Below are 25,156 nucleotides of genomic sequence, written 5' to 3'. Positions count from 1 at the left end.
TAGGAAGTTTCTACCTCCAGCACCCAGAGAGACTCATGGGTGTGGCTGTTCTTTAAAACTGTTGGGTGTGTACCAAGAGCTTTGGCTGCCAAAGTTGAATGCATTGAGTGAAGGGTCATACTCAGTCGTGGACAACCTAGGCAGTACTCTTTTGTGACCACCTCCATTTGAAACCATAGGTGTTATAAGAAAGGCTATTCATTTCTCAGGGAGAAGTAGGTTGTCTTCCTCTACCCCATCTTCCTCAGCCTCTCCTACCACCACACAGGCTACTCCTGTGGGGCAAAGGATCCCACCGGCTGCCTCGCATGCCATACAGAACACTGTTCTCCCTTACTTTTTCAAAGTCTCAATGCTCTGTTTGTACTGTGACAAACCACTCTGCCGGGGGGAGCTGTTTCAGATCGAAGCCACAGTCAAAGAGCATAAAAAACACTACCAACTACCTTAAATGTAATGCACAAATTCCCACCCAACATCTTCCTGTGTCCACCTGCCCCTCCGTATCTGTGGTTGGTGTCTTATCTTTGCAGCTGGAAACAGTTCCATTAGGCTTTTCAACATGTCCTTCATGGCAAAATGAAAAGATCCTGAAGTCACATAGCCCAAACTGCTGCGTCCACAATGCACAATAATAATATTGGGATGTTTAAACTGAGCCATACTCTTACGGAATGGTAATAAAGTCGCCACTTTCATCCACAAAATGCATACCACAAAACTTCCACTTCTTCCAATCCAATCGTAACAGAGATGCCACGAGAATCAGTATAAACCTTCAATAAATAGAACCAAGAATCTTCCGCAATACACACACTCTGCTTTTTCATAGCCATAGCCACAGCCATCTTCATTACACACAACAAAGAAAATACATGCTATCCTGTACTCCTGTACATATCTACTCCACCTCCCCAACCACAAAACCTGATTGGCTAGTCCCCCAATGCCCTCTTTCTATGCCAGGCATCCTTAAAACACTCGGATGGCACATGTGGGTCTGCAGACTACTGCAGGTCCACGGACACCGTAGTACCTGCACACCTTTTTTTAATCTAGACAAAAAAAGCTCAAAATCAACTTTATTCCACCCCACCACCATTTCCAACACCTCTTTCGGCCACCAAATACCGCAAATTGTGTTTTTCAAACTTTTTTCTCACTGCGCTGTCTGCAGTAAACGGTGATGTCCGCGGACTATGCAGCACCTGCAAAACTTTTTTCACCTATGAAAACAGCTCCATGTCAACTTTGATCCACCCCCCACCCTTTCTAGGCCCTCTTTCGGCCACCAAATAACCCCAAATGTGTTTTCCCCACTTTTTCCTCATGGCGCTATCCGCAAACACCAGCAGCTGTCCGTGGATCCAACATGGCGACTGTTCCAAAAAAATTGATACCACTCATGTTTTTGGACACCAGCCTTTGTGTACGATGTCCGGAACCTGAATCAGGAAATGAGTCTGCGGAACAGACCTGGATATCACTAATTTCTTTTACCTGGTTTTTGGCCATTTTAAAGAAAACTACAATACAGAGTTACACCAAATTTAGAAAGCAAACTTTTGGGACCAAGCTGCCTCTCCTTGGGTAAGTTTGGTGAACATCCATCCAGTGGATTCGTCTGTAGGCGCAAGCACATTTTATTTCCATTCTGTCTGAGGGTTTAAAAAATGTTCGGACCCCTGCTTAACAAAATTGCACCGAACCTCGCAGAATCATTTTGAAGGGGCTATATACTCTTTTGCAAAATTTGGTTCGGATTCATCGAGGGTGGCAATTTTATAAGCCACCCAAAAAGTGCTTTTTCTATGAGTTGAGCAACTTAACCAAAACTGAAGGCCCACCACGGTAGGCCCTGAAATATATAAATATATATATATGTATATACATATATATTCTCGGAAAAAAACATTAGTTGCAGGGACGTTAAGGTGGGAATTTATTGCAACAAACCCCTGAAATTCAGCTAATGCCACCGTAACTTTGCACTCCCTGTTGCGCAGCCTATGACCACAATCTGTCCGCAATTCAGGAATGGCGTGCCACCAATGATCTCTGCCTTAATGCCAGTAAGACTGAGATCCTCCTCATTGGGACACCTGCTCCCTCCTTTCCTCTCTCTCTCTGGCCACCCACTCTGGGCCCTCTTATTGCTCCTTTCTGTGAACCTTGGTGTCATCTTTGACCCCACCCTCTCCTTCTCTCCTCACATCTCTGATGTCTCTAAAAAGTAAAACTATCAGCTGTACCTCCTCAGGGGAGTTCTTCTTCTTCTCACTTCCCCCAGAATCTCACTGTCTCCAAAGCTCTGGTTGTCTCTAGGCTGGAATATTACAACAGTCTATTTCTAAATGGTCCTCCCTCCACTCTTCAACCATTACAACTTATCCAGAACAGGACTGGGAGACTTGTCCTTGGGCTCAAGCCCAGGGATCGTATCTTTCCAGCTCTGAAATCTCTTCACTTGCTCCCCATGGCTGCAAGGATCAAGTTCAAGACCCTCTGCATCGGCCACAAGGTTTTCTGGGGCCTGGGACTGCTATGCCACCAACTTTCTCTTACAAAAGAACTTACTTCTCGAGCTCTACACTCATCCACCTCCAACTCTCTGAGGATCAGACACTTTTCCAAGCAGAGAGTTGGGGGCAGATCTATCTTCTCGGATGGGGTCTCCCTCTGGAACAGCCTCCCTGCCTCTCTTTAACCTGAGCAGAACCCCCTCCGCTTCCGGAAGCAACTCAAGACCTTCTGTTTTGCTTCCGCTTTCTCTCTTCCTCTCCCCTGCTGATGCACCTGACTGCTCTGCACACTGGTCACCCTATGAAATTGGGCCCATGCTCCTGCATTTCCAGTTGCCATTGCACTGTCTCTGAGCCCGCCAGCACTTAAGGGTCTATATCTGCCACTCAAAAGTCCCTTCTCTCTGCACTTATGAGCCACCCGCTGGCTGCACTTGTGAGTTAACCGCTCCCCCCTGGAACTTCTCCCCTTCCCTCTTCCCCACACTTGTGCAATCTGAATGACACAAGGCCTATTAAGATTGTTATTTTGTCTTCCCTTGTTTCCCCCTACTTGTCTTGTCACGCCTAGAAACACTTGTGTGCAGGCGCATTATAAATGCCACATCATATCATACCATATCATACTGATGACATCACAGATCACATCACAGCCTTCAGTTATGGACAGTGGTGACAACCTTCACCCATGTGCGCTGAATATTTTTAAACACTAACAGGCTACCAACCATACATTTTGGCCTATACCGGTGGATAGAGTGTTCAACTCTGTCCACTATATATTATATATACTGGTCTGGCACTAGTCATGGGCTTTAGCACAATACTGCCCAGTGGCCACAATCTTTGGCTGTGCCTACTAAGGGGCATTAGCCATGGCCTTTGATCTTGAACAGTTTGTACATCTTTTGGCCATGTCCACTGTATATTTTAAAATAATAAAATGCAATAAGTGATGGCCTTTGGTCGTGCCCATTGTGTATTATACAACACCAACCAGCCACAAGCTATGGCCTTCTGCCGTTCCCACTGTATATTCTATAAACTAGCCGGCCACTAGCCATGGTCTTCAACACAATACTAGCCAGTGGCCACTGCCTTTTTTTGTGCCAACTGTGTATTCTAACATATTAATGGACATAGCTACGGCCTGTTAGAGAGAATTCTCAAAAGGTGCTAATTCCTCTCTACCTTAGAGACCCCCAGCTCTTTTGCTGGACTTTGGGACTTTTTAATTCTGTTTGTTGTCTGTGTTTATTTCTTTTGGTTATGGAGTTTTAGACAACTCCATAGGCATCATCTTTTTTATTTGTGTCACACAGCACCCTCAGTGCAGTGACACAGGGATGTCTTTTTGACTTCCCAAAGGTTTAAAGACCTTCTCTGGGATGAACTAATGTTTCCCAGCGAATGTAAAGTGGAATCGACTTTACTAGTCTTTCCAAATTCCTAGACCCAGCACACACCACCTTACAATGGAGTGCTGGAGGGGCTACATAGTATCCCGTGTCTAAATACTCATGTAGCAGTCAAATTCTACCCTTTCCTATTGAAAAGGCTGGTGGCACTGGTTTTACAACGAACTACCATGATTTTTCCCGACCGCGAACACCGGTAGCTAAAAATCACGGCAGCCATGTTTTTCAAGATGGCGCCTTAAGCCCCTTTTTTTAAACAGGTCCCGGTCTTCTTTTTTCGCCGTTTCTTTTTGGAAAGGTCCTTCTAGAGTTTGTCTCTGCGTGCCAAACCAAGTTTGGACCCTTTTTTTCGTGTGCCTTTGGTGGGCTTCAGGACTGAAGACCGCCTCCGGCGTCTGAGTGTCTGAGGTGGGCAGGAAGTGAGGGAGGTGCCCGAAACTCCCTGGGCTTAGTCTCCTAGGACACCAAATGCACTCAGGTGTGATTCGCTGGCTGACTGTCCAGCAAGGACATCCACCCTGCTGGGTGAGTGACAGCTAGGCTGGAATGAAAGGATGAGAACTGTTTAAAAGGCGAGTGTCTTGGACTTTGAAAGCAGAGTTGACCACTGGAACGAAAGAACCAAAGAAGAGCTGGAAGAGGACGGCTACTGCAACTCCTGGACCATTGGTTTGCCCGGTGAAGCCCTGCTGCAGCTCCTAATTGCCAGGTACATCTCGACAGAGAAGCCCCTTCAAGGATGACTTCTTCCTTTGAGTTGGTGGGACCAATCATCTCGTAAACCACCTGGATACCATTCTCAAGGCTCGTTAGGATTAACCAGGGAGAGGGACACCAGCTTGTGTGCTTGAATTACAGCTACTGGAACTGAAGTGACTCCATCTTGTCAGCGTTTTTAGACGATCCTGTGCAGTGCAGGAGTCCCCCGACGTCCTCCCTCATGTCCCCACAACTGAGGCTCAGGAACAGCAAGATCTGCAGGAACTGCCAGGAACCAATGTCTTCAGCTGCATTTGGTTCTTTTTACTAAGGTATGGTAATGTGCACATCCGATTGAGAGAACTTACCTCTCGCGGTGAAAGTTTGTGAAACTTTCCCAACTTGCAGGCCTAATCAGCTTGTGACCCAACATATGATTCCTTTTCGGATAAACTACCTCTGAGACCTTTTCCAAAGACTTTACCATTTACTACAAGAACTGCTCTTTCCTATCCAAGACACCCGTCCATTGACTTTGGCCTAGGCCTATTGAACCTAATCGAGTCCTCTTGTGAACTGAAACTATTTGCACTGCCTAAGAAAGTATTTATGATCTAGTCTGCTAAACCTGGGCTTTTTACTCCCATTGAAAGTAACTGAAATGCCATTTTGCTCCTATTTCAGAGGAGCCTAATTTGTTCAGCACCTCATTGGTTCAGTACTGAAGTGTGTTTGTGTATAATATTAAGTTGCCTCCTTCTAGTGAATGTTTTCTAAATCATTGTATAATAAATTAATAAGTGTTTTACCATGAAACCTTGAGTATAAATGTCTACTTGAAACACTCTGATTGAAAGACCTATGTGCAACCTATTGTACAGCTCACATTCACTCTTGAGATAAGCCTGGTTGCTCAGCTCGCTACCAAAAAGTGTGTGCCACAGACTTATACCAAAGGTTGGTTTGGCTAACACCTGTAGTCCTAATTGTATGTGGTGGTCCCAGAGGGTACGGCAAGCAATTCCACCTAACACGGCCCAATCCTATTACAGCAAACAAGGGAGCAGGGGGCACCCACACATCCCCGCTCCCCCTGTTAGCTATAATGGGTTTGTATGGTGTAATTGTTGGACAGTTTCGGATGTACGAAATTTTAGTGCAGCCGAAATTCGAAAAATTGTACTGTATATTCTTTTTTTATGACTCTTTCTATGGATACCTGTCAAAACAGTCAGGGGCTACTATGCATGTCTTTTAACCATGCATTTTGGTATTTTTGAACACTGACCGACCACTAGATATGGCCTTTAGTGTTTGCCAGTGGCCGCAGCCTTTGTCATGGCCAAGTTCACAGACTAAATTGTTATTAAGGTAATCAAAGTTTTCATGAGCTAACTTATACATGATGTCATGTCTAATTCCATTATTGATCTAATCAATTATATTCAATGTAATTAGTGTTGTCACCAGTGATGGCATCAGTGATGTGATTTGTAATGTCATCAGTGTCCTCATACATGTAATTAGTGATGTCATCAGTGATGTGATCTGTGATGTCATCATTGTGTCTGTATGCTGCACAACAGGGGCCGCGAAGTTAAGGTGATTTTACCTGAATTTCAGTTCTCCTCTTAATGTCCCTGCAATTAAAGTTGTTTCCTTGAATTGCATGGGTTTTGTTACAATGTATTGCTCACCTTAACGTCCCGGCAACTAAGGTTTCTTCCTCGAATTTAAAAAGGGTTTTGTTATTCCATAGATTTTTAGAATGCTTCCAGACCACTAGCATGTTCCACGTCTGTGCCCACTATCCATTTTAAAACGCTACCTGACCACTAGCCATGGGCTTCAGATTGCAGGCTTTGAGAACTCACAATGTTTTTAGGCTATGAGCAGTGAGATTCAATTATTTGCCATGGACAACACACTTTGTTTAAGCAGCATTCTCCAAGCGGTACACCCCGTTTTGGCCATGTCATTTTGTCACAAGCTGATTTAGTGTGGCCATTCTGCTGCAGCACCCATTTCGATACACTTTTTTCAGCACAAAAGCCATTCCAGCGCTGTTATTTTGGTGCAAAGGATGTTTGGACGTGGCTGACATTGCAGCCACGTCTAAACACCATCATGCCTAATAAGATCACAGGACTGCAATGCAACAAACTTCGTCACTTACCAGTTGCAGTGCTTTTCTTTTAACTAAATTAAATTAGTCCACAAAGGCTTGGTGTGTCATGGGGCATACATTTCATACTTAATCTATCATTTTATATTTTCGATGATAAAAGGCTAGGTATGGAACTTTTGTGTATACAAGAAAAAACATCATTGTAGCATAATGGTTAACTGCTGTGTCTCAAACTTCTGAAGAGAAGGGTTCTCTGATGGCAGCGTTCAGCGTAAATGTGATTTTTTTTAATTCAATTTTTTCTGTTTTATTATGTTGCTCAGAGATGGTGTAGTGCATGTCATCTGAGAGGGTGTGCATGCAATGTGTGTGAGTTTGATGTGAGCGTGTGTGTGTGTACATTGTGTGGAGGTGTGTGTAAGGGATTGTGCATGCATTTGCTCACTGAAGGCGAGTGTTAGTGTGTGCGCACAAGTGTGCACCCATGTGCGAATGTGAGCATTGTGACATGTCGAGTGTGAGTCTTCAGTGTCAGTATGTGTGTGTGCATGTCTCCATGCAATTTGGAAGATTCCCATCCAGTTCTTGATTTTTGTTTGCATTTTGGGAGTTGTAGTTTTGTTTTGTCCATCAAGTGTCCTGTACTACCAGTCTTAACATGCAAAGTAAAAAGGAAATCTGATTGGTCCTCTTCCAAGTAACAAGGGACATGTGGCATAGCATAATATATACAAGACATGTAACTTGGCTATTTTCATGATTTCTCCTGCTCCTCTATTTGTTTGGATTGAATGGCAGTAGGGTATCTTTAAGTTGTTGAAGGAGGAGGTACATAATGTAGAATCAGAGGTGGGCTAAAAAAAGTGAAATATGTTTTTTTCAGCTTGGGTGAAATGAGCATACGGGGCTGTATAGGAGTGGTGTCTACTTTCCCCCACCGTTTTCAAAGTCTAAAAGTAGTGCAATATATTAAGGGAATAATGGGACTGTTTGGCAAGCCCCTTCCCTGTGCTGCAAAGAAAGTCTTGTTTGCCCTGGCTCACATGCAATGGAATATGCACAACTATTATTAACCCATTGGTAGTGCAGCTCAAAAGACATACTTAAAATCATACAGTGATTGGGTGAACGTTTCCATAAGGAGGCCACATGGATCAAAGTCATGCCTGTTAAGACTACATAGTCCAGAGTGCTTACCAAAATATACTGTTTTCATTATTTTTTTTTTAAGTCTTGAATACTGGTCTGCCAGAGTTAAAAGACCAGCATTCAACCACTATGCTAAAATGGCTTGGTGCTTCATGGTGCATACATTTATTACTTAGCCTAAAATGTAATTTGTCCAATTGTAAAAGGCTAAGTTTGAAACTTGTGAAAATCCAAACTATAATTTCATTATAGCATAATGGTTAAGCGCTGTGTCTTGAACTCGTGTAGTCAGAGTTTTTGAAGGCAGCGTTCAGCACAAATGTGTTATTTTGTTTTTTCAGTTTTATAATATTGCACAGGGACGGTGTAATACATGTTCCATTATGTTTTATAATGTTGCAGTGAATACATGTGTTTCATGTTTAATATGTGTTCAATTCTGCAACAATGGTGTAATTCATGTCCCATCCTGTTTTATAATGTTGCAGTAAATAAAAGTTTTCACATTTAATGCATATTACAAAATGCAAGTGCCTGCAAGTTCATGCCAATTGCAACCTCTTGCGCCAAAACATCCTTGCAGTGAGAAGGACAAAATGCAAAGTGCCTTCAGGTTCATGGCGTATCGATTGCGACCGCTCGCGCCAAAGCAACCTTGCACTGAGAGATCCCTGTGCCCAACTGTCTGCATCTAACTGGGCGCATCCAAATGCGACAGGCGAAACAGTCACGCCAAAACGCAGGCACCTAACTGGCCATGATGAAATGTATTGTCCTGTTCTCCAAGCCCCTTGTTTTATGTCTGGTCTCTTGGTGACTTTTGTGTCACGAAACCCCAACTAACCACATTCAAGCAGCATGGAAATGGAAAAAAACGACTGGCTGCAAGAATAACATATGCCTAAGTACTTTCTGCAGCCATAGCGACAATCAAAATCTGGCCCCCATGAACATACTCAAGGTGCTGCTTAGCTTCAAAGTGCCGAAGGGGCCGGCCCCCTCACGCCATGTTGCTCTAAGTGGTCTTCTAACTTTGTTTTACTTATTATGCACCATTCCCTGAGGGGGCTGTCCTTGTCCTCACTTTGAAGCTAAACAGGATCGGTCATGCTTACTGAATGGATGGTAGATTAGGGTCACCAGTTATTTTTAACTCCCATTGTCACTGTAGCTGTAAAAATATTATTTTTTCTTATTATGTATAAAAGATTGCAGTCTTCGAGAACTCCCAATGTTTTTAGTTAGCGCCTTGTGCAATTAAATTATTTGCAGAGGATCACACACTTTAGTTAAGCAGCGTGCTACATGTCCCTTGTTTTATGGCCGGTCTCTTGGTGACTGTTGTCATACATCGCCCAACGCCAACTAACCTCATTTAAGCAGCACGTAAAAGGGAAAAAATGACCAGCTGCAAAAATAACAAATGCCCAGGTACTTTTGGCCCCATGGTGAAAATCAAAAGTTAGGACCCATGAATGTATATGCACAGTTAGTGAACATATATCTTAAAGTGAAATATACAAATGTAGTTCAATAGACCTACTCCTTAGACGAAAGTGCACAAGACAATACAGCATTGAACTTTTAAAATAAGTAATGAACATCAGAAAAATAACCTGAGAGAGCAAATGTTCCAATAAATATGCTGACAAAGTATAAAAGGTGCTCACCTTCTAAACCCAGTAATCTGTTGTGAAATATTCACAGGAACACTAAATCCCAATACAAAACAAGTGCTTGTAAGTGTCTGCACTGGGAAGATGACAACCCGAGTAAAATCCTGGTAGCCAAATATTTGAGCAAGCTTGCCAACCTCAAAAAAACCAAGAGGTTGCGTCCACCCTCTGAAAAAAAGTTACGGTGTTCACCCACATTTCTCCTTTACTGGTACCCTGAAAAGCATCCAGAATCCGGGGAAAATAACTGCACCAGTGTCCAGGACTGCAAACTCTCTTGCAACATTATAGAAAAATACTCATGAAATAATGTGGATGATGTGTGTTATGAATTTTTTAACTTATAAAACACACTGCATTTAAGGGTGTGGACTGTCTCCCATCCATGCAGTGACCAGGATTTACCCTGTTTAGTTTCAAAGCGAGGAAGGATCCAGCCCCCTTAGACTATGTTTCTGTAAGTGGTCTTGTAATGTGGGCACATTTGTTAGGCAGCATGGCCTTAGGGGGTCTGACCCCTTCCTCACATTGAAGCTAAGCAGGTTCGTCTCATTTACTGCCGGGATGGGAAACCCAATGTTGCTGCAAAAATATCAATTTTACACATACCATAGTGTCACTCAAATATATAAATCCTTATAGAACTATGTTAGGCAAAATGTGGACAATTGTAGCATTATTCCTCCCATCTTGACTGGGAGACTACAAATACCAGAATGCAATTCTGCAAAAGGCAAAATATGGTCTCTGTTCGCAAAACCGTCAAGGACTCACAGCAGCACGGCTTAAAAATAAGATGCCCATCCAAGCAGTAACAAGGACTGACCCTTGTTAGATTCAAAGCAAAAACAGTTCTCGCCCGTTTTTCTAAGTTGTCTTGCAACTTCATACGCAGTGGGACCTGGATGGCAATCGTGTCACTAGAGAAAAACACAAATATAACCTCTAACTATGGGTACTGAACTGCACATACCTTCGGCTATCCGTAGTCCTTTATAACCTTGAATATAGCCGTAAATATCAGCAAAACCTCTGAAAAAAAATACTTTCCTGCACCCCATGTCCTCATCAAGTGCCCCCTCATCTGTGCCAGCTACCCCACTCCCCAGATGGCCTCCTAACCTCCCTTGCTCTGCCCCCCAAAACACACGTTGTTTCTTTGAAGCAGTTTACTTGGAGATTTTGGCTATTTGAGGCTATAGCCAAGGCTATGGAAAGCTTTGTGTTGCAAACTCTGTTCTAGACCCCCATCCAACTTCACTTGGTGCCCTCTTGCTACCCCCACCTCTAGACTAAAGGTATTTGCATGTTTTTTGACTTGCACACAGCTTTATTCCTGTATTTCATTTTCCCATATTCTCGACTATAACCTAGAATATCTCTCGCATCGAGAGAAAAACAAGATGGCAGTCATTTCATTTTGAAAACAAACAGTTTCTGGTAAATCCTTGAGATATAGCTTTCTATTTTTGAGAAGGGAGAACCCCCTTCTTGTTCAAATATGTAAATAACTACTGCACGGAATAACCCCAAACCACGCATGGATTGCGAGTCAACACTTTGTGCCCAAGTAGTTTTAGACCTGGTCCAAATCTGTGCGCTTTGGCAAAAATATACCTTGTTTGTCTATGGGAAAATAAATGGGAAGTAGGCCACACTTTTGGAAATATATTTTTTTCAGCGTAATAATTTTTACATTTATTTTTACAAATCTTTACGATTCTTTGTAGTCTGTGGGGGTGGAGGGTGACAAATCCTTACTCACCTTCGATATTTCGGTCAAAACCGTTACTCAAATCAAAAGTTATTAACAATAGAATTTTGAGGGGTTCCTATGGGAGTCCGACTCACCTTAACAATAGGGTGGCTATCGCTGCTCTATATGATATATATATATATTTGCTATTTATGGTAAGCTAAGCAACCATACCTCGCGCAACCACCGTGCACTGCTAAGAATAACACCTAGGACATGAAAGATGACATCACACATGCCATTGATGACATCACTGATGACATCACATATCTGGGCCACTTGTTTTGTTTACTGACGTGATTAGGCTAGTATTTTGTTTTTACTGACAATGAGAATTTCCAAAATGTATAAGGTGTTATATATCTACACAATATTTTTATATGTTCTTAAAATACTTTCCTTAGAGTTGAATCTGAACTCATAGTGCACATAGATGGGGCAATGAGCACGCCACAAACACACAATGAATGTGTGTACATGATGATTAACTGTAATGTTATTGTCATTTTTGGTGCTGTTGTTACTTTCTTCCTTACTTTAGTTTCCCTGTATGTACCTCTAATTTGAATGCATTGTGCATTTCTATATGTATTTTTTCCACTAACACACCTGTGTAGTAAGTTTTCAAATGTTACCTATTTATCCCATGTTTAACATTACTCAAACCTCTCATGAGGTAGCATTTATTATTTTACTATCGAAAATTACAGGATCTTCCAGACTTACCAGAATATAATGATTTATATACATGAGTACCTTATTTAATACATTAAGTAGATCATGAAAGGTCTCCCAATCACCCCAAGCCTCTTTTTTCCAACATTATAAACTCAACCCCTTGTCGGGACAGTTTATTAAAATTAACTTTGGTTAAGCAGCATAGTACAAGCCCCTTGTTTTATGGCTGGTCTCTTGGTGACTGTTGTGAAAAAATGACCAGCTGCAAGAATAACATATGACCAGGTACTTTTGCCCACATAGCAAAAATCAAAAGCTGGCACCCATGAATGTTTGCACAGTAGGTTAAAATATATCTTAAAGTGAAATATACAAATGTAGTTCATTCGACCTTCCCCTTAGAAGAAGGTGCACAAAATAAAATAGAATTGGACTAAAAAAGTAATGAACACCAGAAAAATTACCTGAGAGTGGGAATGTTCAAATAAATATTCTGGCAAAGTATAAAATGTGCTCACCTTTAAAACCCATCAATCTGTCATGAAATATTCCCTGGTAAACAAAATCCCAATACAAAACAAGTGCTTGTTGTCTTGTGGGTAAGCGTCTGCACTAGGAATATGATAGCCTGAGTAAAATCCTGGTAGCCAAATTCCTGGGCAAGCGTCCCAACCTCAAAAAACCCAAGGGATTGCATCCGCCCTCTTAAATAAAGTTGCACTCTTCACCCACATGTGTCCTTTACTTGTGCCCTGAAAAGCAGACACAATCAGTGGAGAATAACTGCACCCGTGTCCAGGATTACAACCTCTCTTGACACATCATGGGCAAATACTCATGACCTACTTGCCCTCTCATCATTTCTCCTCCCCAACCCCATGTCGGGTTTTCAACAATAAGATAACTTCAAAAGTGCACGTTCCATAGTGTCACTAACATACAAAAAATACATATTGAACTATGTTTGGCAGAAAGTGTACATTTGTGGCATTATTCTCCCAATCCTGACTCGGAGACTACAAATACCAGAATGCAATTCAGCAAACGGCAAGAAAATGGTCTCTTAAATTATACTTTCAAGGACTGACAGTTGCACAGTTTATAACAAAAATGTGTGTTTTCATAGTGTGTTATGAAATATTTCAAATGAAACAAACTCACAGCACCGGACTGTGGACTGTCTTTCATCCATGCAGTAACTGGGACCAACCCTGCTTAGCTTCACAGTGAGAAAGGACCCAGCCCCCTCAGGCCATGTTGCTCTAAGTGGTTTCCTAAGTTAGACTCAGATATAAGGCCACACAGCCAGTGGGGACTGCCCTTTTCTTCTCTTTAAAGATAAGCTGGGTCAGTCCTGGTTACAGCATGAATGGGAGACAAAGGTCACCCGTGATTTTTCACCCACAATGTCACTGTAAAAATACCCCCTCTTTTGTTAGATCTTTATTACTCATTTGTCCCCAATATGCCTTTGAGTTTTACCTCATGTATTGCCAATTTTAGACGGCCTACGTTGTCTTTAGGGTTCTTGATAATGTAATGCATTGTTCTTTTGACCTGGGATGTGTCTTTAGGTCTGAGTATAATCTAGTTTTTATGATCTGCAAAGTCTTGGTCTTTTTACAATAATATCTATTCCACTCCTGTCAGACTTATCTAGACAAAGGCAGCTGATATAAGATGTTTCAAACCATTCTGTTACAATCTAGTTTTTCTACAACAGAATAATGACCAAGCACTCATTTATTTTACTTTTTGCTTTATTGACCAGTACGAATTTACCTTGCAGATATTCTTTCCTATATATGTTGATGTGTGATATATGTGTTCAAATTTACTGTATCATTTGATGTATAGTACAAAACACAATTTTTAATATTTGGTATATTGTCATATCTACATGCTGTTGGTCTGCTCTTCTTTGAATACAAATGTGATGTACACTTGTTGTTGGTTATAAGTACACTTGATTTTGAATTTGATTGTTTGCAATTGAATTACTTTTACTCAATGTAAGACCTAAAGGTCTACAAAATAAATGTGTTATTATTTGTACATATTTGTGCATTTCTTTTCAGATTAATTCTGATTTAGTCCACTACAGCCACCCCCGTTTTATTGATTGTGTGGTCCAACAAATTAGATCTTTCATTGGTTCATTTGACAACACCCCCTCTTTTGTTAGATCTTTATTACTCATTTGTCCCCCATATGCCTTTGAGTTTTTCCTCATGTATTGCCCAGTCCTTGTTACTGCATGGATGGGAAAACAGGGTCACCAGTGATTTTTTACCCATGGTGTCACTGTAAAACTATCTTTTTAAAAATTATGTATTAAGGTTTGCTGGCTTTGAGAACTCATAATTATTTTAGCTAATGCACTGTGCGATTACATTATTTGCCATTGATCAAACACATTGGTTAAACAGAGTACAATCAGCCCCTTGTTTTATGGCCGGTCCCTTGGAGAAAGTTGTGATACATCACACTATCCCAACTAACCGCATTTAAGTAGCACATAAAAGGGAATAACATGTTTGGCTGCTTGAATAAAATATGATCAAGTACGTGTGCCCCCATAGCGAAAATGAAAAGCTGGCACCCATGAATAAGTATGTGATCATATGTCTTAAAGCGAAATATATTAATGCAGTTGACTTGACCTTCCCCTTATAAGAAAGTGTGCAAAACAAAATAGCATTGGACTTTAAAAAAAAAGTAATGTACACCTGAAAAATAACCTGAGAGAGGAAATGTTCCAATAAATATGCTGGCAAAGTATTAAATGTGGTCACCTTTTAAATCCAGCATTCTGTCGTGATATGTTCCCTTGAAAATTGAATCCCAAGATGAAACAAGTGTTTGTCGCCTTGTGGGTAAGCGTCGGCACTGGGAACATGAAAACTGTAGGAAAATCCTGGTTGACAAATACTTGAGCAAGCTTACCAACCTCAAAAAAATCCAAGGGGTTGCGTCCACCCTCTGAAAGAAAGTTATGCTCTCCACCCACATGTGTCTTTTACTGGTGCCCTGACAATCTGCCACAATTAGGGTCAAATAACTGCACCACTGTCGAGTATTGCAAACTCTCTTGCCACATCGGGGGCAAATACTCATGACTTCTGAATGCAAATAAGGGGCTTTATAAGACGAGGTGGCACTGTGATGGGAAGGATGGGGATGCAGAAATTACTCAAACATCAATAATAACGTCGACTAAAGAAGTTGGCAAGATGTACGCTGTTTTATTAACAATGATCTAAAACAGGGAGTACAATGAACATCAGCAGATGTCACAAAGCATAATCTTCACACATTTCATGAAAAAACATACTGATATACTGAATATTTGTCATCATTGATTTCATACTACATGGCAAATATTAAACTTATGTGAAGTTGTGATAGGGTAACACAGAACATCTAAATATACTTTCTCTGGGGGTTGACATTGTGATTGTGTCTCTACTGTCAGGTGGGCATTTAAGGCCTCCTCTAATGCAAGTCATCTACATCGTCACAAAACACACGACAATCAAATGGTTCTCAAGCTATAGGGCTCTCTGCTACATGCCCTCTATAATTGATTCGCACATTTGCACCCTTCGAGAATATTCCACTTGTTAGCAGCGCATAAGCTGGCGACTCAGGTGCAGGTGGGCTGGTCTTGACCATAGCTTCCCACCCAATTAGCCTGACATCCATCATCACTCTTACTCTGTGTCAGACAATTATCCTTTGAACATGGCCTTGTAGGCTTCACAACTCCTGGGAATATTAGGGTGTATGGGTATACTCACATCTGCTTGTCTTGACATCATCTACTTGAGTTTATTTCCATCTGGGTCACGTGTCTGAAGACCACACTTCCAGCTTCAATTCTCTATTTGATGGTATTAAAATTAATAAAACTTGGTACTCGTTTCTCACCTGCACCTTGCCAAGAGTTCAGCTCATTCTTTGTATTAATTGTATCCTTTGAACAGACAACCAATTCTCAGCTGCCCTGGCCTTCTTGACACTGGGCCAGACAAGCGTCCTTGATTGTCTTTTGCTCGTGAGCCATTGTTTATCAACTGCGACACACTTTCAGACTTTTCGCCCATGGGATTCCAGACACACTTTCAGACTTTTCGTCCATGGGATTCCAGCTTGCTCAAAACACAATGTGGAACATCCAGATTTCTAATATTTTATATATACCTTGCCGTCTCTTATGCTTTATATATACCTTGGCAGAACCGCCTGCAATCTATATACTACACATAGCTAGCTTCTAGTCTGCTTGCGTTACTGGCTCTGTACAATTGTAAAGCAGCTTGCATTTTTTTCCGTGCTCTTCACACGTGTAATCTTAATTTCGCACGTAACAAGTTACTCAATTCTTTTACTTTGTCATCCATATGTTGTCTTTGCACTCTCCACTAGTACCTTTTTCTCAGCGTGTCACGTTTACGTATTGTGATGTCACCTGTCTGCTCTTTCATTCATTTTCTCATGTCCTTCGGGATCTTCCCTAAGAGACTATCAGCTCTCCGTGGATATATAAAGAATGTTTTTTTGCTTCAAAGGCTGCTTGTGTTATTGGTATCATTAAAGGTGTCCCTTTGTTGATATCTCTGGATCCCAACATATAGGCAGGTTAGGCATGGGTCTGTTAGAGGTTTTTGGCTCCTCCTCCACACCCACATGTCTGGCTTTCAACAATACTCTGCTTTATAAAGATAACTTGAAAAGTACCTATACCATATTGTCACTAAAATATATAAATCATTATCAAACTGTGTCAGGCAAAAAGCGTACAATTGTGGCATTATTCCCCTTGGCTTGACTTGAAAACTACAAATACCAGAATGCAGTTCAGAAAAAGGCAAATGTATGCCTCTAAGTGCTATACTTTCAAGCACTGACATTAGCATGTTTTAAAACAAATAACACAAATGCACTGTTTTTTCTTATTGTGTTATGAGATATTTAAAACCGGACTGTGGACCTCCTATCCATGAAGTAACCAGAAATGATCCTGCTTAGCTTGAAAGTGAGGAAGGTGCCTGCCCCCTCAGGCAAAATTTCTTTAAGTGGCCTTTTAATTTGTGCATATTTATTCTTTTAACGTGTGCTCATTTATTAGGCAACATGGCATGAGGGTGCCAGCTGCTACCTTGCTTTGAAGATAAGCACTGTCACTGTCTTGAAGGGAGTCCCACTTGCCAATTGTATCAATGGCAATGGCCACCCCTGACATCACTGTACCTGTAATAATCCTTTAAAAAAGAAAATTCTAAAGCTGCGTGTAGGAACTACTGATAACCTTGGCTATCTGTAGTCATTTTATGTATGAACTACAGATAGCTGTGGTTATCTGCAGTTCATTATAGCTGAAAATATCAGAAAAATGATTTCTTGCCGCCCAGGCCCTCATCAAGTGCCCCCATCATCTGTGCAAGCGCCCCCCACACCCCAGATGTCCTACTCACTTCCCCGACCCTCTCCCTTTCACCCCGCAACACATGCTATTTCTGTGATGCAGTTTGCTCTGAGATGTCGGCTATTGAAGGTTTTAGCAGAGGTTACAGACAATCTTTGTGTTGCAAACTCAATCCCTCAACCCCCTCCAACTCCCAAATTTCACTCTAGCCACCCCCCACCTGTAAACTGATGGAATTTACATGTTTTTGACCTGCAAATAGCTTTTTTCCTGCGTTTCATTTTCCAATAACCTCGGCTGTAACCTCAGCCATTTCTCGCTTTGAGCAAAAACCTAGATGGCAGATGTTTCATTTCTAAATATCTCTGCTTTTGGCAATTTACACGAGATACAGCTATCTAATTTTGAGAAGGGGACACTCCCATTTCCATCAAATATTTTAAAAAATGAATGCGGGGAATAACCCCAAACCACAAAAAGGCCTCTTTTAAATATTTCATGCTTAAGTTGTTTCCAACCTGGTCCAAATTCGTCCAGCGGTTTGGGCTGTGCGGTCTGGCAAACATTTAATTTGTTTGTCTATGAGAAAATGAAAGGGACGTAGGCCACAAATTTGTGAAAAAAAAAGTTTGTATAGTCTTAATAAATTTCTTATTTTTTACCAAATCTTTACCAAACTTTGCAGTCTTGGGGGGCCTGTGACTCCGTAATCACTTTCAAAATGTCTCCCAAATCTGTTACTCATGTCAAAAGTATTAACAATAAAATGTTTTAAGGTTCCTATGGGAGTCCGACACACCTTACCTATAGGCTGGCTATCGCCACCCTATTATGTATAGATATTAATAAAAGGAAATGCGTACCAAAACCAGCGTGCTTTATAGGAATTTAGCAATTCAGTCATACAACTCTCACAGACATTTATGACAGATAAAAAGCTCTTTGGTCATTCTTATCTTACCAACATGCTCTTTAATATGCAGAGCAGCCCAAACCTGATTGGTTTTATTGGGGCCACTTCACATTATCTGGAAGTTCTTTCTAATCTATACACACATACACTGTGCTAAGCAATCACATATATATTCGCTTATACATTCAAATACACGACAAGTATTTTTTAAATCGTTGCAAAAATTAGCGTTTTCCCTTCAGAAAATTAAGGGTTAAAAATGATGCAATATTTTACAATATTAAACACATTCCTATGCTTAAGTCAAGAACAGAGTTCCCACAGGTGCCACTAAAATGTTGTTGAGAAGCAAGCACTAATTTCCCTCCCTGGCCCCACATTTCAGAGGTCTGTGGCCGCCCAATAGGTGAGCGCAGGAAATAGATCATAGAAAAGGTAAAATGGCAAAGGGTAAATCTGAATGAGCAAGTACATCAAGAAACCTGTGAAAGCATACCCAAAGCCATAGGAAGGTGAGAAATAAAACAGTGGGACAAAGGTACAGACTATTTCCCAACTGCTGTAAAGGTGTCCTGGAAAGCTATCCATTCAGCCATATTTACAGAAGCTGCTCAGTACTAAGCAGGCAAATGGCACCCCTCTTGGTTTTATCATGTGTATTTGACGGCATTCTGCTGCACGCTTAGTACTACCTGGAGAACCAACTGCAAAGTATGTCACAAAATGCATACATGTGATGCTTATCATTCATCATTACATTCATTATATTTTAAATACAAGGTAGGACTTTTACTCTGATTTTCTTTTTTACTTCATACGACAGCAGGACATGTATATCTATACACACATATCTCGAAATGTTCCTATGTATTGTACAGACCAACTAACTCTATGGAGTTAAAAAACAGTATATATTATCATAAACACAAGCGGGCAAGACTCATAGCCCAAATCACACCCACAAAGGTGATATTGTGCTGGAACGCCCAATCCTTTGCTCAATTTTACTCTTGGAGTGTTGGGTATTTTGATCAATTGCACAAACAGCAATGATGTAACCAATATGTGCCACTTCATTTGTTACAAACGGTGCCTGCATAGTAACTGCATAGTGCAGCTACAAGGAATTGTGTTGCTTCCCACACATTAATGTTCAAGGTCGACCTAATCCATTACTCTACAGTGAGAATACACAGCCAAGTACTGCAAGAACCTTCTCCAACTTTCTTTAGTGAGGTGTTTATGCCCAGGCACATTTGCAAATTTTACTTGTGATTTTGCCATATTTTAAGAGCGTTCCAGCCCAAGGGATTGGAGGTACATCGGCTGGAGCAGGTAATTTCCATTTTCCCACCTGCTAACACTTGAGCCATAACCATGAGAACGGGTTTGAGTTCTTTTTATTCCACTTCAGTTCACCTTATTCGGCCATACGGCCATCACAGTACAAGAAAATACATAACAAATAATTCATGGACATTTACATTAATTCAGGATACCGTTCAGGCTCCCAACTAAAAGAAAAGTGAAACTTCTATGGGGACTACAGCCCAAGGCCTGACCTAATGTCAGTGGTCCATACCCCCTTGTCAAGACCAGTCACTTGATCACACAGACTGCCACCCCAATTGCCATATTTACCCCCACCGGTCTAAACCCAAGTGGAACTACATTTGCTCCAGATAGCAACAGGAGCTGAGACCTTGATAAAGTGGGGAGGGCATAATTAGAGAAGTCAAAGGTATGCTCATTTCAATCCAACTGCATGGCAACAAACATCATCTCGTGGCAATTCCCAGTATTCCATACGCCACGCTTTGGTTCAATGAAAATAGTATCAAAGAGTTCTCCCACATGGTGATGAGTTTGCGAGCAGCTTCATATATCCTATAGAATTAGGAAGGAACACCCACACACCATTCTCAACCAATGGGTGCACTTATTTATAAGTGAATACCTTGATTCTGGCTAGTCATAGGCACTTGTGGGGACTCTGCAAAATGATCCACCCCCCACCTGCGAAACCCTCTCATGATTTCTCGCTCCATGGATTGGCAACACTGAGATTTCAGGCCTCTATAACTGGTATGACTGATGTTATTGGTGGCAAATGCATGTTGGATGTTAGCAGCCCCACCATCATGTGTGTTATCCCAGGGTGGCCTTCTCACCCCCTGATCGGCCTGTCCATGCGTGGCCCATAATGGTGGCTGAGTTGCCCACTGTTTTCAAATTTCGTCATGGGTACTGGAGTCCATCTGTAGCGATAACCCCCTTTCTAGCTTAGAAATACTTCTACCAATAGAGTCATTTTGGCATGGATCACTTGCCTGGGTACTGCTAGCCCGGGGGCGTTTTTGGTATCATACATACTTGGCCGATGCTCTCCCATCACACCACCTCCCGTGTGCCCTTCGAGGATATTCATTAACAACTTCTTTATATCAGCCAGTTCATTTAGGATAAGGATGCATTTGCAATTGCACCCCATTGGAGGGACCTCATTCACTTTAGCCAGGGTGTGGGCGGCCAGCGATTTGGTGCAAGCTGGTGTACAGGCAACATTGGCACTCGGTTGACAGCTTTTCAGAAAGCATATTGCCTTTGCCTTATCGTTATGGTCTTTGATAAGTCCTTGATAACATTGTAGACAGACTGGACTAGGTGGTGAAATCCCTTCCCCCAGCAGCCTTTTCGGGAGCACTGTTATCTGGGTTACAACTTCTCCATCGGGGGTAGATGTGACAGGATTAACAGCAGCACCTCCCTCCAAACAAGGGATTAGCAAGTCTGTAACTGTGTCAGTAACTGCAGTGGTAGCAGAGGATCTGGGTGTGGCTGTAAAAGAAAAAACGGATTGGTCCTCTCCCCCTGAATTGCCCTTTCATAGGTTAGGCCCTCCTCTGCTGGATATTTCCCCTGGCGACACACTGTGAGTGACATGACCACCCACAGGGCAGCCAGCATCACAGTTCCCTGTACTATGTGCATTGACACAGCTGTCCATTAGAGCACTGCTATCAATGGAAGAAATGCCCTCTTTCTCAATGCCAGGCACTTTGCTCCCCTTGCTGTCCAGGGAACTTCCAAGGAAGTGAATGATTTCCCTTATGAGCTGATAAGCGTCACCCGTGAGCTTAAAGGAATGGTTCGGTCAGAAAATATTGTTGGCCAAAAAGATGGCCAATAATAAAACAAATATCTAAAATATATATATTTTTTAAGTCCCTATGGAAAGTTTCCAGCAAATGAAGCTCAAACTTTCAAATTGCAAGAACTAGGGGGTATCCATTTTTTTAAATGGATGCCGCCTGTGCTTGCGTTTGTGGCACTAATGAAGCCAAAGCCAGCTGTAGTAAACAAAAGATATCACTGGGTGGCTTTTGCTTCATTGTTGCCGGACTCGGAGGATGGGGACCAGAGACTACAGGCAGGAAAGCTGCAGCTGCATCTCAGTAAGTGCTATTTTTTTTTAAATAAGCACCAGCTGTGTTTTTTTTCTACGTTTTCCGGGCTGGAGGAGCCCGGAAAACTTAGAAATAAAACCACAGGTTTTAAAACGTTCTATTTATGTTTGCGGTAGCTTCAGCTTGGATATCCTATGGCTCTGGGCTCCAAGCTGAAGCTACCGCAAACATAAATACAACATTGTTGTGTTTCAAAAACGCTGCAGTTTTTCTTTCTAAGTTTCTCCCCGTGGGGAGCCTGAGAGCCCCAAAGTGAAAGCTGATGTAGGCAGAAACACAACGCAGGTGTTTAGAAATTCTGCAGTGTTTCTGCCTACAGCAGCTTTCGCTTTGGGGCTCTCTGGCTTCCTGTTTAGAAATGCCACAGTGTTTCTGCCTACAGCAGCTTTCACCTTGGGACTCTCAGGCTCCCCCATGTAGGCAGTGTAAGAGGATTCAATTCAGCACTACAGCCAAGTCAACGCCTAGTCTAGAATACTGAATGAAAACCCTTATTGATATATCTTTATGTCCAGTTCATGCGTTCTGGATGACTACCCCTATATAACACCCCTCTCTTGGAATCCTCCTGACCCCACTGAGCCAAGAAAAAGTTCTGTTTTGCAAGTTACAAGGTTTAATTGATAATTTAAACAATATATATATATCACGCTTTATAATAAATTAATAATTGGATATCACACTTAATCTGGTATGATAAAGATTAACAACAGAGAATCTGGCACTAGCACACTTCTTTATAATCACTAAGGAGTTGACATGAAATGGATAAGATAGCAACAATACTTTTATGGTTTCAAATGGATGCAATGTGGAATGAAATGCAGTACAGAAAATAACTTGATAGGATTTCAGCAAAAGACAATGTAATCACTTTCTTGGACAATTCACCCCCCCTTTTTATGCAATGCAAGGAAACGGAGGGAAGCACACAGTTCTCAGAAATGCAATCAAATGTGATTCAGTTCACCCCAGCAACTTAGACTCCAGCTGCAAATGGATTTGAAAAGTCCCTATCTGTCCTGTCTCTCTGCTTTTATGTGTTTTGAAAATGGGTGTGTGTGAGCAGCATCACTAGCCAGCCCCTCTCCACTTGTCATTGGCCACTTCATCCGCTTCCACTTGATTGGGGGAATGAAATGAAGTGTCATCATGATGAGGTCTGTTTATGATACAGAGAACCCACCCCTGTCAACTTTACACACAATCTATATTTGCTCAAAAAAACATATTTGCACAGGTACACATTTGTTTAAAATTACATGCACCCTTCACATATCACAGGAGGTATACCCTGTCCAAATCTGCTCTTCCTGGGGGCTTGCATTCAAAAATGGCACATATTTCACTTTTTAACTGGTTTCGCAATTTCGGACATTAACCCAAATTTACACACATGTGCGCAAGGAGTATGGACATTAGTTGATGAAGTGTCAGATTTTTCACATGCACACATTTTGAGTAATATCCTCTTTTCCGCTAAAACCCCCCTGAACATGCCACCGGTTCTAAAAACCTCTTAAAATGTGGGCAGAAAAATCACAAGAATTATGGTGTCATTTATACAATTTTCACATGTCCGCTCTATGAGTTATTCATCTTTTTAGAGTTATGTTCTGGCCCCAAAGGGGTGTGGTTTTCCTCCAGCACAAGGTTGAATTTCTGGTTTTTCCAGTTCTGCCAAGCCAGCTTGCTCTCACAGGCAGTGCCCCTCCCCTGTGCTTCCAGGAGAAATCTCCATTTACGACTCCCGCCATAAAACATTTGCCTGAGTCAAGACAGGGCTTTGTTCAATTTCCTGCAGAGCCCAGGTAATTCCATCAGGGAAGTGTCATATCCCTTTTGGTGTGAGCAGCAAAAGGGCAGCTAGGCCTGGGAACACAGCTGTGACTCAAGTTTCACTCCTGATGGGGGTAGTTGCCAGGCAAATTGGAATCTCTTTAAGCCAGTTTTTAGCTACATGTCATTTCTGTTCCCCAGTTTCTGCATTCAAATAAAACTAAACATTTTCACATATGCAGCTAGAAGGCTGATTCTAAGTTTAAAACTATGACATTTAAACAATTGCAACCTATGTGACACTCAAAAGTAGGTCACTCAGTCAATTTAAACATTTAGATTTTTTTAGTGTCTTTCAGTCCAAATTTACTTAAACTGCTGAAATCCACAGCTCAGCCAGTCTTGTTATAAACCTTCAAGTCACTTCAGAATATAACTTTACATTGTATCCACCTCTCAGTAAGTCTTTCTTTGGCCTGTTTTGGGTTCATTTATTCAGTTTTCTACAAAAAAGTAAATTCTGGTGGTTTTAAAACGCCGGCTTTCTGATAGTGGTGAGTACTGGTACTGCACCCCTTTTTGGGATTTAAGAAAATGAATTCCCAACAGTTATGGGTTTGCTTTTGGCAATCAGCATTGCCACTCCCAATGGTTTCAGACTACTGTGTGGGTAGTCCAATGGTGGTTTTAGGCAGTTTCCTTCTGTGCCCATAACATCGGCAAAAATGAGTGGCAGCCTATTCTTCATGCATTTCCCTGTGCATTTTCTGGGAAGCTCTGGCCATCATGATGTTTTCATGTCAGTACTGCACAGTTTTGAGGTAGGGCTCGGATGCATGGGTAAATACATCCCACAAGCCCCCCTTCTTGCGGTGGCCATCTGATCCTTCACTGGTGGGACCCGCAAGATCTGGGATGTAGTTCTCATCTTCTTCCGGTAGATGGCACAGTTCAGCATCTTTTCCTCCGTCCGGTACTGATCGATCGGTTCTCCTCGCCGGTCCTGATGGGAATATTGGGCGGTACCCCAGGCCCATTGCGTCTCTGCTCCCGGTCTCCGGATCGTCCTCCTTGGCCCGTCTCCCGGTTTTCTTTCTCCTAGGACGACAAAGGAAGAGCGGCAATACCTATTCATAGACATTTTTCCCCCACTGTTGAGATAGTGGGGCAGCATATGCATTTCATCATAACGAAACATTACATTCTTATTTTGAAAAAAAAAACAGTATAACTAAGAGACAGTTTCATGCAAATCACAATATTTTAGAGACTAGATGTGGTATGTTTTATGGTTGGAACTGAATTATTCTGAGACAGTACCCGCTAGGATTCCAGAGGATTCCTCCAGTTGTTGCAGAGCGTGCCTGGGATGGCAACATTTCAACTGGTTTATGTGGACCCACTTGTCTTCCCCTGCTGCCAAAGGACCTTTGGGGATGTGTATTTTGTAGGCCACAGGGGAGATCTTGTCGATGATCTCAAAGGGTCCCTTCCACGTAGGCAAAAATTTGCGCTGCTTGGCCTGGTTCCTTTGGAAGTTGTA

The sequence above is a fragment of the Ambystoma mexicanum genome, chromosome 4p (genome assembly GCF_040938575.1).
Source record: "Ambystoma mexicanum isolate Mex_15411 chromosome 4p, UKY_AmexF1_1, whole genome shotgun sequence".
Lineage (NCBI taxonomy): Eukaryota > Metazoa > Chordata > Amphibia > Caudata > Ambystomatidae > Ambystoma > Ambystoma mexicanum.
This window is presented reverse-complemented; position numbering follows the sequence as displayed.